Genomic DNA, 15,103 nt, shown 5'->3' with positions numbered 1-15,103 from the left:
CTGCACCCAACCTCTGTGTCTCCAACACTGTGCCCTGCTCTTATGCTCCAAGACCTACTTGAGCTACACCCTAGCCCCTGCACTGCACCTCCACAACTCTATGCCCTGCACCCCAGGCTCACAGGCACCAGCATAGTATCCCCGACCCATGCCTATACCTGTGCTACAACCCATCACTACACTGTTGTGCCCCGTATCCAGCTCCAAATCCATTGTGCAAATACAAAGCTTTAGTCTACTGAAGGAAATCAACCTCTGAAATAACCTTATCAAAATATTTACATGCCTCGAAGGCAACAGAAAATCACTAAGCTTATCATGATGCAGACATACATAGCCCAGCCCAATGATCAAATTAAAACACTGAAGGAAACACAGACTTTGGAACAACTAATCAAAGATGCTTATATAAATAAAATCAATGGGATGGCTAATGACATACTAATTAATCTGTGAAATGTTGAAGAGAAGCAGAAAATCTGGAAAGTGGCAAGAGAAAAACAGTCTACTACATACAAGGAAAACCACATGAGACTGAGTTCGGACTACTCAACTGGCACCATGGAGATGAGAAGGCAGTGCTATGATATGTTTTAGATCCTGAAAAAGAAAGACATCCAGCCAAGAATTCTGTACCCAGCCCAGTGTTCCTTCAGAATTAAGGGAGAGATTACAATTTCCACAGACAAACAAATGTTGGAAGAATATGTCAACAAGAGACCAGCCCTACAAGAAATACTAAAGGGAGTTCTGCCTGCTGAAAGAAAAAAAAAAAGACAAGAGAGAAAGCTCTGGAGGAGGGCACAGAATTGAAGAGTATGAGTAAGGGTAACTTAAAGGATAAAAAGAGAAAAAGGGAAAAGAATATATAGATCTGACAAATAAAATCCAAAGGACAAGATAGTGGATTCAAGAAATGCTTTTACAATAATTTTGACTGTTAACAGACTAAATTTACCACTTAAAAGATACAGATTGGCAGAATGGATTAAAAAATATAATCCACTATATGCTGCTTACAAGAAACTTGTCTTAGACACAAGAATACAAATAGATTAAAAGCAAAAGTATGGAAAAAAAGATATTCCATGCAAGCTGTAACCAAAAGAAAGCAAGAATGGCTATATTAAGATCAGAAAAAATAGACTTCAAATGTAAAGTTATCATAAAAGACAAAGAAGGACAAGACACTATGTATTAATAAAAGGGACAATTCACCAAGAAGAATTTACAATCATAAATGATTATGTTCCCAATCAAGGAGCTCCAAAGTATATGAGACAAACATTGGCAAAATTGAAGGGAGCAATGGACATTTCAACAGTAATAGTAGGAGATTTCAATACACCACTCTCATCTATAGACAGAACAATCAACAAGGAAATAGAGAACTTACATTTGATAAATGAATTCTACCTAACCGACATATATAGTTTGTTACACCCCAAAACACCCAGATATACATTCTTTTTCCGTAGTGCTCATGGAAAATTCTCCAGGATAGATCATTTGCTGGGGCACAAAACAGGTGTTTATTAATTTAAAAACATTGAAATTATTCAAAGCACTTTCTCTGATCACAACAGAATGAAGCTGGATCTCAATAACCACCAAAAAATGAGAACATGAGACAAAATAGTCTCTTCAATAAATGGACATGGGAGAACTGGACGTCAAAAGCCAGAAGAATGAAAGAGGACCCTTACCTCAACCCTACACAGAAATTAACTCAAAGTGGATCAAACACCTAAATATAAGAACCAGCACCATAAAACTCTTAGAAGAAAATATAGGGAAACATCTTCAAGACCTAGTAATGAGAGGTAGCTTCCTAAAATTTATACCCGAAGCACAAGCAACAAAAGGAAAAATAGATAAACGGGAACTCCTCAAAATCAAATGCTTTCACACCTCAAAAGACTTTGTCAAAAAAAAAGGTGAAGAGGCAGCCAACTCAATGGGAGAAAATATTTGGAAATCACACATCAGATAAAGGTTTGATATCCTGTATACATAAAGAAATCATACAACTCAACAACAAAAGAACAAGCAACACAATTTTAAAGTGGACTAAACATATGAATAGACATTTTTCTGAAGAGCAAATACAGATGGCTAAAAAGCATATGAAGACCATGCTGGAGACCCAGGTTCAATTTCTGGTGCCTGCCAATGCAAACAAAAATCAAAAAAGCACATGAAGAATTGCTCATTCTCATTAGCTGTAAGGGAAATGCAGATCAAGACTACAATGAGACACCACCTCACACCTATAAGAATGGCTGCTATTAAACAAACAGGAAACTACAAATGTTGGAGAGGATATGGAGAAATTGGGACACTTATGCACCGTTGGTGGGAATGTATAATGGTACAGTCCTTATGGAAGACAATTTACCCTAGGAAACCAAATATCAAGTTCCCCTATGACTGGTAATACCGCTACTCAGTATATACCCAGAAGAGCTGAAAGCAATGGCACAAACAGACATGTGCACACTGATGTTCATAACAGCACTATTCACAATAAGCAAAAGGTGAAGACAATCCAAGTGCCCATCAACAGACGAATGGATTAACAAAATGTGGTATGTACGTACGATGGAATATTATGCAGCAATAAGACAAAATGACGTCCTGAACCACCTGACAAGATGGATGAGCCTTGAGGACATAATGCAGAGTGAAATAAGTCAGACACAAAAGGGTCACTTTTATGACCATGGTAAAGGTAAAATCAGAGGCTTATAATACAGAATATAGGGGACCTAGAGATATACAGAAGCGTAAGATGGGTGAATAGTTAGCTAATGAGGTTGAACTTAATTGTAAGCAAATAGATAAAAATGAAGGCAGTTCACTAGTGGGTTTATAAGTAATAAGGTAATATACCACATTACATATGGTAATATGTGGGAGGTGAACAGGATTGAAAGAGGTTGTATAGACTCATGTGTCCCACTGATTAATACTAAAAATATAAATAAGTTCTTGCATGAACTACTTCAAATGTATGAATCTTGTACAAAGAGTGTATAATTTCAGGGTATGGGGGAAACATGTTATTGCATGCTCTGGGCTGAGTTTAACAGGAAAATATCAACAGTACTGCAGCAATACCAGGGGTACACAATGGGGAAGGGGCAAGATTTAGGTAGAGTTTTGGATTTTCTATTTGGTGAGGGTGTGTTTATTGGCTATCTTTCTCTTGGGAACAATTAAATTATCTAAAATTGATGTACTGTTGACTTTGGGTGTTATACATAAAGCACAGTAGATGGAGGTGGCTGGAATATGGACTGACTGAGAAGGAGATTGGTGAACGATGGTGTAGACATATGATCAAACATTGTGCTGCTACAAAAAGGAACGAAGTTGTAAGACATGCAATGATGTGAATGCACATGTGAGACATATGGTGAGGCAAAATAAGCCAGAAACAAAAGAACAAATATTCTATGATCTCATTTAAAAAATACTTATTAGAAAAGTGAGGCCTAGGCTGCAAGCTCTTATAGCAGTCACATTTAGTCTGGAGTGGTAATTATTATTACTGGATTTTGAGAGGCTGATTTATTTATTCATAACCTGGTATTTAGCAGTAAAACAAGACCATGGGAGGTGCAATGGTGGGCAGAGGCAGAATTCTTGCCTGTCATGCCAGAGACCCAGGTTCAATTCACAAGACAGGGGTAAGGAAGACATTGTCTGTATTTTAGAACTTTACCTACTCTTTGAAACCTGAGGAAGAAAGGTTTATTTTGTCCAGAACCTAAATTTTCAGTAGCACATAATCTAACTCAACCAGTCTGGATAGATCATTTAGATAGAACAATCCAAACACAGGGAGCCCAGAATAAGAATGAGAGCCTTTAACCCTGTATAGTTTAATGTGATGCCTGGATACATCCCAGAGTATATTGAGCAGATAATCAAAAAATATTGGCAAATCCCTTGTAGGATGGGAGAAACAATATGGAACTGTTAAACTTCACCACTGGGGAAACCCAAGATACTGTGCCAAACATTAGGGTCACCCAAATCAAAGGGTCAAGCCCTTGATCTTGAGGCTTGCATTTGTGAAGTTTATGTATGCAGCAGAGAAGCTTAAACTACCTATAAGCGTTGACCTCTGGAGGACTCCTTTTGTTGCTCAGATGCGGGCTGTCTCTCTTTAAGCCCAACTCTACAAATGAAACCATTGCCCTCCCCCTATGTAGGACATGACATCCAGAGATAAAAATTTCCCTGGCAACATGGGAGATGACCAAGGATCAGTCTGGCCCTGGCACCATGGGATCAACAATGCCATCCTGATCAAAAAAGGGAAAAGGTGTAACAAATAAGGTATCAGTGGCTGAGAGAGTTCAAATAAAGTCAAGAGGCTACTCTGGAGGTCACTCTCATTCAAGCTTCAGTTAGACATTGCTACCTATCATAACTTGCCAAACCTCAACCAAAACCATTCCTGCCAATCCTAAAGAATACCTAGGGACACCATATAAGATTCTACAAAGGTTCCATGCACTAGGATAACTTTCCAGAAATTTGCAACTTCCATATCGGTCCTGACGAGCTAAGACGAGCTATTTAGAGGCACCAGCCTTTCCAGAACATCAACTAGTTCCATCCTCATATCACATATTATCGACAGCCCCTTCCAACATGAAAAAGTCAGAATGGGCATAGCCATAAATACCCCTAAGGACTGGGAGAAAGATAGAAGGTGATGCTGGAGTTATACAGAAAAGGTTAGCTTTAACAATTGAGTATGAGTGCTCACTCAGTTTATTGATATTTCTTTTAGTCTCCAGTACCTCAGAACAGCTAGAAATAAAACCCTAAAATTGTGGAATTGTAACCCATACCAAACTCTGGAATCTGTTCTTCAACTAACTGTTGCAACGTACTTTGAAATCTATTGCTTAGTTGTATATATGCTATTTTTCACAAAAAAAAAGAGGAGAAAGAACACAGTAGAGAAGACAGGATTTAAAAATAAATGTGACTGCTGAATCAATATATTGATATTTCTTTGGGTCTCCAGTGTCTTGGAGCAGCTAGAAGGAAAAATTTTAAATCGTGGCACTGTAACCCATACCAAACTTTAAAATCTGTTTTATAAATACTTGTTAAAATGTACTTGGAAATTTATTGCTTTTTTTGTATATATGTTATTTCTCACAATAAAAAAAAAGTTTTAAAAAATCACAATGAGTCACGCAACCATTAGAATTACCAATTTCATAAACACTGACCATACCAAGATTTGACAAGGATGTGGGAGAGAACTGGATCTCTTGCTCATTGCTAGGCAAATGTAAAATAGTACAGCCACTTTGAGAATAGTTTGGCAATTTCTTGGCAGGTGATATAAGTTTACTATCTGAGGCAGCAACTCCACACCTAGGTATTTACTCAGGAGAATAGAAAACACATGTTTACCTGTACGTGAATTGTTGTAGCAGCTTTAGTCATAATTGTTGCAAACTGTAATCAACCCAAATATCCTTCATCTAGTAACGGATTAACAAACTGTGATTTATCAAAAAATGGAACACTACTCAGTGATTTAAAAAAAGATAAATACAGCAAGATAGATGATTTTTGAAAACATCACACTAAGTAAAAATGCTAGACACAAAAGACATATGCTGTAGAATATAATTCCATCTATATACCATTCTAGAAACTCCAAAACTATAGGAACAGAAAACAGCTCAGTGGCTAAGGGTGGAAGACAGGGATTGATGTGTATAAGGAAACTATTTGAATGGTGAAAATTCTGATCTTCAATGGGGTGGCCATTATCCAACTGTGGCATTTGTCAAAACATATAAATCAATTTTTAAATATATATTATATCTCAATAAAAAATAGAAAAACAATAAAACCTATATGAGTAATATTTAATCCTGTCCAACCAAGGTTAAGAACCATTGGCGAGAGTCAAGCAAAAGATGTTCCATCCACCTATGATGTACACATATGATGAAATATTGTGCAGCTCTACAAAGCAACAAAGTCACGAAGCATAAAGCAAAGTGAATGAATCTTAGGGACATTATGTGGTGCAAAATTAGCCAGAAACAAAAGAACAAATATTGTGTGGTCTCTTTTAGAAAATACTTATAAGGAAATGGAGCCTAGATTGTAAGCTCTTATGGCAGTCACATTTAGTCTGGAGCTCTAAATGTTACTACTTGATTTTGATATTCTGTGCTATGTATGTATAACCTGCTATGTCCCTGTAACATAAAGTAGCTGTGTGACACCTAAGACTCAGAGTTGGAGGTCTGTAGCTCTGAAAGTCAGCAATGCTACATAGAACTGAAAAGGAGAGCAAGCTTCAATTAGAGATAAGAATGAAGCCTAACTGGTGAGGACTAAGGTAAATCAGAATACAAGGGTAAGCATGACATTGTATGTATTTTAGAACTTCACTACTGTATGAGAACAAAGGAAGAGCAGTATATTTCATCCAAAACCTAAATTTTCTGTAGCACATAATCTAACTCAACTTGTCTTCATCACTCATTTAAACAACCCAAACACATAGAGCCCAGAATGGAACAAGGGCTTGTAATTCTGTTTAGTTTAATGCGATACCTGGATACATCCCAGAGTATGTTGGGCAGATAACTAAAAAGTATTGGCAAAGTCCCTTGAAGGACCAAAGAAAAAATACAGTACTACTACTAAACTTTCACACCGGGGAAACCCCGATACTGTCCCAAACATTAGGGACTCCCAAGTCAAGACCAAACCCTTAATCTTGAATCTTGCTCTTATGAAACTTATTTCTGAGAAGAAAAGCCTACCTATAGTTATGCCTAAGAGTTGACTCCAGAAAACCTCTTTTGTCACTCAGAGGTGGCTTCTTTCTAAGCCCAACTCCGCAAGGAAAATCATTACCCTCCCCCCTACATGGGCCATAACATCCAGGGATGAAAGTCTCCCTGGCGACGTGGGACATGAATCCCAGGGTTGGGTCTGACCCTGGCACCATGGAATTGACAACACCTTCCTGACAAAAATGGGGAAAAGAAATGTAATCAAAAAAGGTATTAGTGGCTAAGAGAGTTCAAATGGAGTCATAGAGGCTATTCTGGAGGCTACTGTAATGCAAGCTTCAGCTAGATATTGCTAATTATCTTACTTTGACAAACCCCAGCCAAAACCATTCCTATTAACCCTACACCTAGAACTTTATCTGAGATTCTACAAAAGTTTGTCATACTAAGATTACTTTTCAGAAACCTACAATCTCCAGATGATTCTTAGGCCAGATGAGTCCTGAAACCCAGAGGGGCCAGCCTCTCCAAGAACATCAAATAGTTCCACTCCCCTATCCCATCTTATGGAAACCCATGAAAAAGTTAGAATGGGCATAACCCAAATACCCCTAAAGATTAGGAAAAGGTTCAAAAGAGAAAGAGGAGTTACAACAGAGAAGATAAGATTTAACAAATAAGTATGCCTGCTGAATCAAGACACTGATTCAGTGATAAAGCGGAAACACTTTAATTTCCAGTGTCTTAGTGCAGCTGGAAGAAAAAACCTGAAATTGTGGAACCCATACCAAACTCTGAAATCTATTTCATAACTGCTTGATGCAATGTACTTTGAGATGTATTGCATTTTTGTATATATATTTACAAATATATATATGTATTTTGTATATATATTATATTTCACAATAAAATTTTTTAAAAAAGGTGTTCCATTCGTACATAAGTAGAAGTTATTGACCATCCATCTGGTCAAAAAGGTATTGTCACTGGAAGATGGAACAAATGCATCTTATTCCAACAGTCTGTTCAACTCAAGGAATCAGGTGTGACATCTCATTTATTTTCTCAAAAGGATTATGAAGGAAATTTTGCCTACAGGATGTGCAGTTCCTTGGAAAAACTATAGAAAAGGGCTGAAGGTTAGCAGGAAAACATCTGGGGTTGGTTGATGAGGTCCTCATAGAGAAATAATAAAGTTTAGGATAGAAGTAAACATCCTTAGCTTTGTTCTTTTGTGTTATCAGTCAAGTTTCCACCAAGCCTAACTTGGGTTGTGGGTGTGTGTGTTTCTTTGAAGTCTTTGCCAAAACTCCTCATAAATCTTGCTTTCTCTTCCTCCTGTAATCCATCTATACAACATTCTAGAAACTTAAAACTGTAAGAATAGAAAACAGATCAACGGCTAGGGGTGGAAATGGAAAGACGAGTGGACCCCAAAGAACAGCTCATTGATTTTAGTTTCAGTTATGAAAAAGCCTATCTAATAAATACATAAGGTAATCTCTTACCTTAGGCAGACTTTTGAACACAGTAGGATTTCAGATAGGAAGTGTGAGGTAGGAATTCCAAGTAGTTGTTGTAATAGTTATCCAATGAGAAAGACACTTCAGCTTCTTGATTACAAAAGCACCTTCATGTTAGCTGCCTGAGCTCCTATTAGAGTTGGTTTAAGCAGAACACATTTAGCTGAGGACATGGTAGTATGACAGCATGTGATAACCAACAAATGCTTAGGTGACAGAACTTATTATGCATGTGCTTTATTGTGCAAACATCTCCTTTTCAATGGTACCCAGGGGACTATAAATATCACTTGCAGTGAAATGCAGGTTTGTGCTCATTAGGTGTTTTACCACATCCTGGAAGTAATTTTCAGTTTTCCTTTAACCCACCTCCCGATTTCTTACATCTTTGCTATACATTTTTTTCCTTTAGAAATATCTTATTAATCTGCTTTGCTCATTAACTTTAAGATAATTCAAACTCTGAATTCATTAAAGAGGCCCCTTCCAACTCTAAGATCCAAAAATAGAGGAAATAAACCTTAATAAAAAAAAGTTTCCATGCTGAATGAAAAAAGCCAGGCACAAAGATCATATATAGTATGAGTCCATTTATATGAAACATCCAGAGTAGGCAAATCTACAGAGACAAAAACAGACTACTGTTTGCCAGGAGCTGGAAGAAAAGGGGGAAATGGGCAATGACTGCCTAATGGGCACAAGGTCTACTTTGGGTCTGATGCAAATGTTCTGGAATTAGATAGAGGTGATGACTGCCCAACAATGTAAATGAACTAAATGTTACTAATGGCGAATTTTATGTTTTGAATACTGTGCCATATTAAAAATAAATAAAATACAATATAAATTTTCTTCAATTGAACTATATCTACATCAGCAAAGGTATTAAAAGAAAATTTTTATGAATGAAATAAATGTGAACTTTCAGAAAAGTTTAAAAATGTCTGAATGTATATGAAATATGCTTTTTTATATCGTCTTGAAAAAAAATGACCTCAGAGAGAGAATTATTTCCAGTTGATATTTTATTCAGGACTATCAAGCTATCTTTTTAGATTGATTGTCAAACTATTAAATATATAGCTGATTATGCTTTATAATATGAAAGCCTGTTCAAGCAAAAGATGTCTGTGTTTCTCCTTTCCTCTTTGGTGGGTCCTAATTTTAACAAAGAATGAGTTTGTAAAAAGAAAAGGAACTTGCTGCAGCAGAATCTATGCCTAAGAAACATGGCCATTCTTTAGTAACGTTATCAGACATTCTATTGTAACTAGTGGTCTCTGACAACCTTCTTTTTAACAAACAATATATTAAGTGGGGCATTTAACTCATCCACATTTGGAAAACGTACTGCAATGATGTTTTATTATATTCTCTGCCATCACACAACATGGGGCTACTGAAGAAATTGTGCATTTTTTCTTCTGATGCTTGTCAAAAACATCTAATGATGTTTATTATGTGCAACATTAAAGGCAGATTAAGTGCCTGACATAAGAGAATAGTTTAGAAAGATCATGATGCATTCATAAAATGGAACACCACAAAGCCACCAAACGGGAGCCTATAATACTGCAGTTATAGTTCATTGCATGCTGCCAAGTGAGACAATCAGCTTATAAAACAATATATATAATATAATACCATTTGTGGAGGAAAAATATGTGTCTTGTACACATGAGGGTTTGGGAATTCACAGAAAGAATATTTAAAAAAATATATATCGAGTTGTTAGCAGTAATCATCATTTGGTTGCAATCCGGGTGATATTTTCTTCCTTTACTGGTTTATATTTTGTAATTTTGGGGATGAACATGAATTACTAGAACAGTTAAAAATAAATATTTAAAACTCATTTAAATAATTCAAGTCAAATTGTTGGACAAAGGAAAATAATAGGAAATCAAAATCTTCTCAAATAGCTACAGAAAACCATGCTTTTAATCTGTTAGAACTATACTATGCAAGATAAAGTTGCTTGCATAACTAATTGTTAGGTTGAGAGTGGGACACAACAAACATGTGGGTTTGAATAGCAAAGGTAGTTTCATGATAAATGAGCATTAGAGCACTCCCCATGAGTTTTCTGGTTAGTCTCAAAGAATATTAGCTATGAAAAGACCTTTCACCATTAATGTCACAGAAAACTATCTGTTGTTTAGAAGCAGGTCACATCTCCTCCCTTGAAATACAAGCTTAAACAAAAGAACATAACAGTAGTGGTAATAAAAGCACATGTTGATTGCTTTGCTATGTGCCAGCACTGTTCAAAATGTTTTTCATGTAAAGTCTATTTGTTCTTTACAACAGCACTCTGATATATTATTATTTCACTTTTCAGGTGAGAAAACTGGGGCAGATAACTATTAAGCAATTTAAATACTTTCAGTACATGAGTAGCAGAGAAGGATGCAAAGCTAGAGAGCTGGAGTCTGTGCTCTAAACCACTATGTTATGGTACTTCTCATCAGAAAATTAATTGAATCTTAACAAAATACTATTCACAGGTATGTATAACTTCTGTTTATATTAGAAGCTAGCTCTGTGGGCTGTCTATAATCTCAGACTACTGTCAGGCAATCTCACTCGCTAGTTCCCAGAACTGATGATAAAGTCTTTTCTTTGCCCAGGACTTCACAGGGTTTACAAATTCCAAGCGGCAATCATGGCCTCTGAGGCTTTCTTTGGCCTCCAATGGCCCTGAGTGCATTCCGCTTTCTGTGCTGAGATGCCCTTGGCATGCCACGGCTCAAGGGATTGATCTTGATGTAGGAATACCTGGAGAAAAGGAGGAAACAGTTCCTACCATTTCTCTTCTGTAGAAGCCACCATGACTTCTCTCATGGCATTGAACCTTCTCCTCTATTTTCTGATCTTTTCATTGAACCCAAGAGATGAGGAAGATAAAGTTCTACCTCAGCCCCACATGTCAGGGGGAAGTCCTGAACTTAGCTGGCAGCTCCTTGGTGACATCTAACTATTCCCTTCCATATTTCTCCTGGGTTTCCCCTTCAAAGCAAAAGGCCAAATCTGATTAGTGTCCAAAGTGCTACACTGAAAAAAAATAAATAAACTTCTGCGCTAATTAAAATTGTTAATTTGGCAAAATTTGATACTTTTGAAAGTCAAGCAATAATATGGATCTAAATAACTGGGCTATTTAAAAGGTTTTAAGCAACAATACAGTTAATAAATGCACTATGTGTCTTTTTCTCATAATTATGTTAGCCGTTTTTAGTCTTTGGGCAAAAAATATGAATTTAATGTTATGCAGAAACTCGATATATTTTTGGCATTGTTTTTCGACCATTTCGTTAATGATTTTGTGTATCCCAGCACTAAACTTTCTTAATATCGTTCTGTTAATGGGTTCTGGATAAATATTCTGTGAATGTTTACTATTGTGTGAATGTATGCTATTTCTGGGGACATGTGAGTCGAGCCTGTGGCTGGTACACAGAACTGGAAAAAGACAGCAACCCAGCCAACTTCTCCCTGCTTCTGCTCAAGTCTGAACTACAACCAATTATAGATGCTGATTATGATCCAGTCACTGATTTCAATGAATGTTTCCCAGCAAACAAGTCCCAGAGTTGGCATTACTATTCCTTATAGGTAAAATACAGTGATGAGGCAAAAAAATACAGCAAAGTTGTTTTTTGTCAGTCTCTCTTGGCGACTTCTATGCCTTCAAATCCATCCTTTTTCTCAAGGTCGATTTCCTGGGAAATCCCAAAGTTTAGGATATCACAGAAAATCTTGAAGCCAATGCCGAGGTGATTTGAGCATTTTCTCTTCTGCATGAAAGCAAATAAGCACATTTTGAATTCCTTATTGGCCTCTCCCCTAGGAGACTGAGTGAATTTATTGATAAAGCAGAATATTTACATTTGAAAATCTTGTGGAAAAATACATAACAGACCAACTTTTAAAAATGGAATGTGCCTTCTAAAGAATATTTGAAATGTTCTCACTGACAAAATATGCTTTGAACCTCCGAAGGGAAGGAATAGTCTTTTACAAATTGAGAGTAGGTTAATGCTCACTCTACTGAGTCACTCTTCTTCTGTCCAGGTAAGGATTACAATTATTTGAATACCCAAATTTTCCACCTTCAAGCTTGGCATTTGTCCTAAGGCTGTTGCTGAACACCAGAACCACCTCAGGTGGCTGCACCCCTGCATGAAATTATTTTCAGCAGCCTGAAGCATAGCAGAATGTTTTATGTGACAAGTTCAAGGACTGTTTATCAGACTACACAAGAGTCCCTTCTTACCCCTCTTGCCAATCTGATCTGTCTAGTTTGAATTTTTTTTATAAAAGCTTTCATCAAACAGGCTCCATCTCTTCCAGATACAGAGTTAAACTAATACATAAAGTTGCTTTGTAAAAGCCTGAATGCCTGAACTTTGACTTTGTCCGTCAAGTTGTGCCTTAGACATTTATTAGTTCCCCTTGTGTTATTATAAATGTTGGAAGAACTACCGAGTGAAACCTTGTCCAAATACTTGAACTGAATATCTATAATGGCAGGTAACTAATTTAAAATGACTTTTTTAAAGCCCTGAAAAAATACCAGTTTGACATTTGACAATATTCAGAAATGTAGGAGCATAATTTGGAAGGATTGTTTAAGTATTGGCTATGCCCTACCATTAGATAACACCTTCTTTCAGAAAACTCAAAAGGCTTTCTAAGGGTAACACCTGTTTAGACCAGAATAACAATTGGGCTCACAACTAAGAATTAACAGGGGGCTGAGGGGTGTGTGTGGAGTCCTCTTTGTTATATGTTGAATGCAGATGATTTACACTGGAGACTTTCAACAAGATGCAATGGAGAAGGCACTGGCAAGCAGAGGGTCAACTAAACATTTCAACCTTACCAATGGACATATGTTTATTCAAATATATAATAAGAAAATCTGGTACCCTGGTTGATTTGTAGTTGAAAATTTCCACAGTGAATTGGTATGTCAGCTCATAATAGTAATATCATATTTCCATTGGTATGCTAGAGGAAGGAAAGGGAGGAGAGAGGAGCTAATGACAGGAAAAGGAAACAAATATATGAAGTCAAAATGGAAGGAACTATACTGTAGATTGGTGATATTGGGTTTACTGCAACCTGGTAAATCCATGGCCAAAAATTTGAAAGATATCAAAGATTTACCTGGTATCCTTGACCGTTTTAAGAGTAGGCCGCTGATTTTTGTTTTCTTTTTCTCCTGTTTCTCCCTCTTTCTTCAATCTTCATCAGTAAAGACTAGATTGTATAAAATTGTATGGGATCCAACAGCACAACAGACATTAGGTAGAAATGTTACTGAGCAATGGGTTCACTGCCTGATACACTCAGAAACCAATATTGTGACACCAGGATTTTGAGGAAAAAAAAGTTTTATTGCAAAGTAGACCGGCAAGGAGACAGAAGCCAAGCTCAAATCTATATTCATGACCTGAGAATTAAAGGAGTCTTATGGGATGGGAACAAAGGGAGGTGGAGACAGTGATGGGAATTCTGGTTGGTATATTCTGATTGATTATTTATGAAATTGTCCATATATAGTAGAAATATGCTTGTGGACCAAATCTTCTTGTTAAGGGTCCCTTCTTATTTTATTCGCCTCTGATGTTTCCTATCCTCATAATCTTGGTTCCAAGGTAGGTGATTTTTTTTGTTCCTAGTGTCTCAGGGGTCATTTGAGGGACAAGAATCTGTGTTTCTATGCATGCTCCAGTTTACAACTTGTGGACATGTTTGATTACATGTAAAACAATCTCAGGAAAGATTTTAATTATGGGAAGGAACAGATCCTGATAAGCAGGTGTTGGCCTGAATCATGGCTTTTAGTTATGACTATAACTGGGGCTCCTTCCTATCTCAACCATGATTTCAAAAATACCTGAGGCATGAAGGACATTTTGAGCATGTGGAAGGATGCAAGCAAAAGAATAAAAGCAAAGATATAATAACAAATATTCTATCTGATGAACAATGTGCGAAGCAATCACACTATAGCAAATGGTTCAGCCAGAAAAATGGTGGAGCATTGAGATTAGATGTGTATGAGACAACTCTGAGAGTAACCGACCTCTGTATGGGGATTTAAAACTTGTGCATTCTATTACTTTTCAATGGCAGCCGAAAACAACACCCATTTTTCACAGTTCTATAAGTCAGAAGACCATATACAACATGGCTCAACTGGTAGAGTCTCACAAGGAAGAAATCAACATGTTGACAGGGCGGGGTTCCTTTCTGGAGGCTCTCTTGGGGATGAATCTATTTACAGTTCATTGAGGTTGTTGGATCAATTTAGTTCCTTGCCATTGTGGGACTGAGATCCTCTTCCTGCTTGAATTCCTTCTGCTTTCCATGTGGACCCTGCTTGCAGTAGTACAAAGAGTCTTTTCACCTGTCAAACCTTTCTGACTTCTGCCGAGAAAGTTCTCTCCTTTTAAGGGCTCTTGTAATTAGATTGGACCCAACCCAGACAATCAATGGTAATAACCCTATTTTTTAGGTCTGTAACCTTAATTCCATCTGCAATGCAAAAATTTTTTACCATGTTATATAAATATGCACAGGTTCCAGATATCAGGCCATGAACATCTAGAATACACACCTTCTTGGAGTTTCTTGACTCTCCTCTTTCTCTCTCGGTCAGCACTCCCCCCATTCAGTTTGTTCTTCAATGTTTGGAATTAAATGAAACACCACACCAAGGCCATCAGCATCAGGCTTCCTGAGTGGCTGGTGAGGGTCCAAATGATACCGTCTGAA

Source organism: Tamandua tetradactyla, chromosome 2 (genome assembly GCF_023851605.1).
Source record: "Tamandua tetradactyla isolate mTamTet1 chromosome 2, mTamTet1.pri, whole genome shotgun sequence".
NCBI lineage: Eukaryota > Metazoa > Chordata > Mammalia > Pilosa > Myrmecophagidae > Tamandua > Tamandua tetradactyla.
This window is presented reverse-complemented; position numbering follows the sequence as displayed.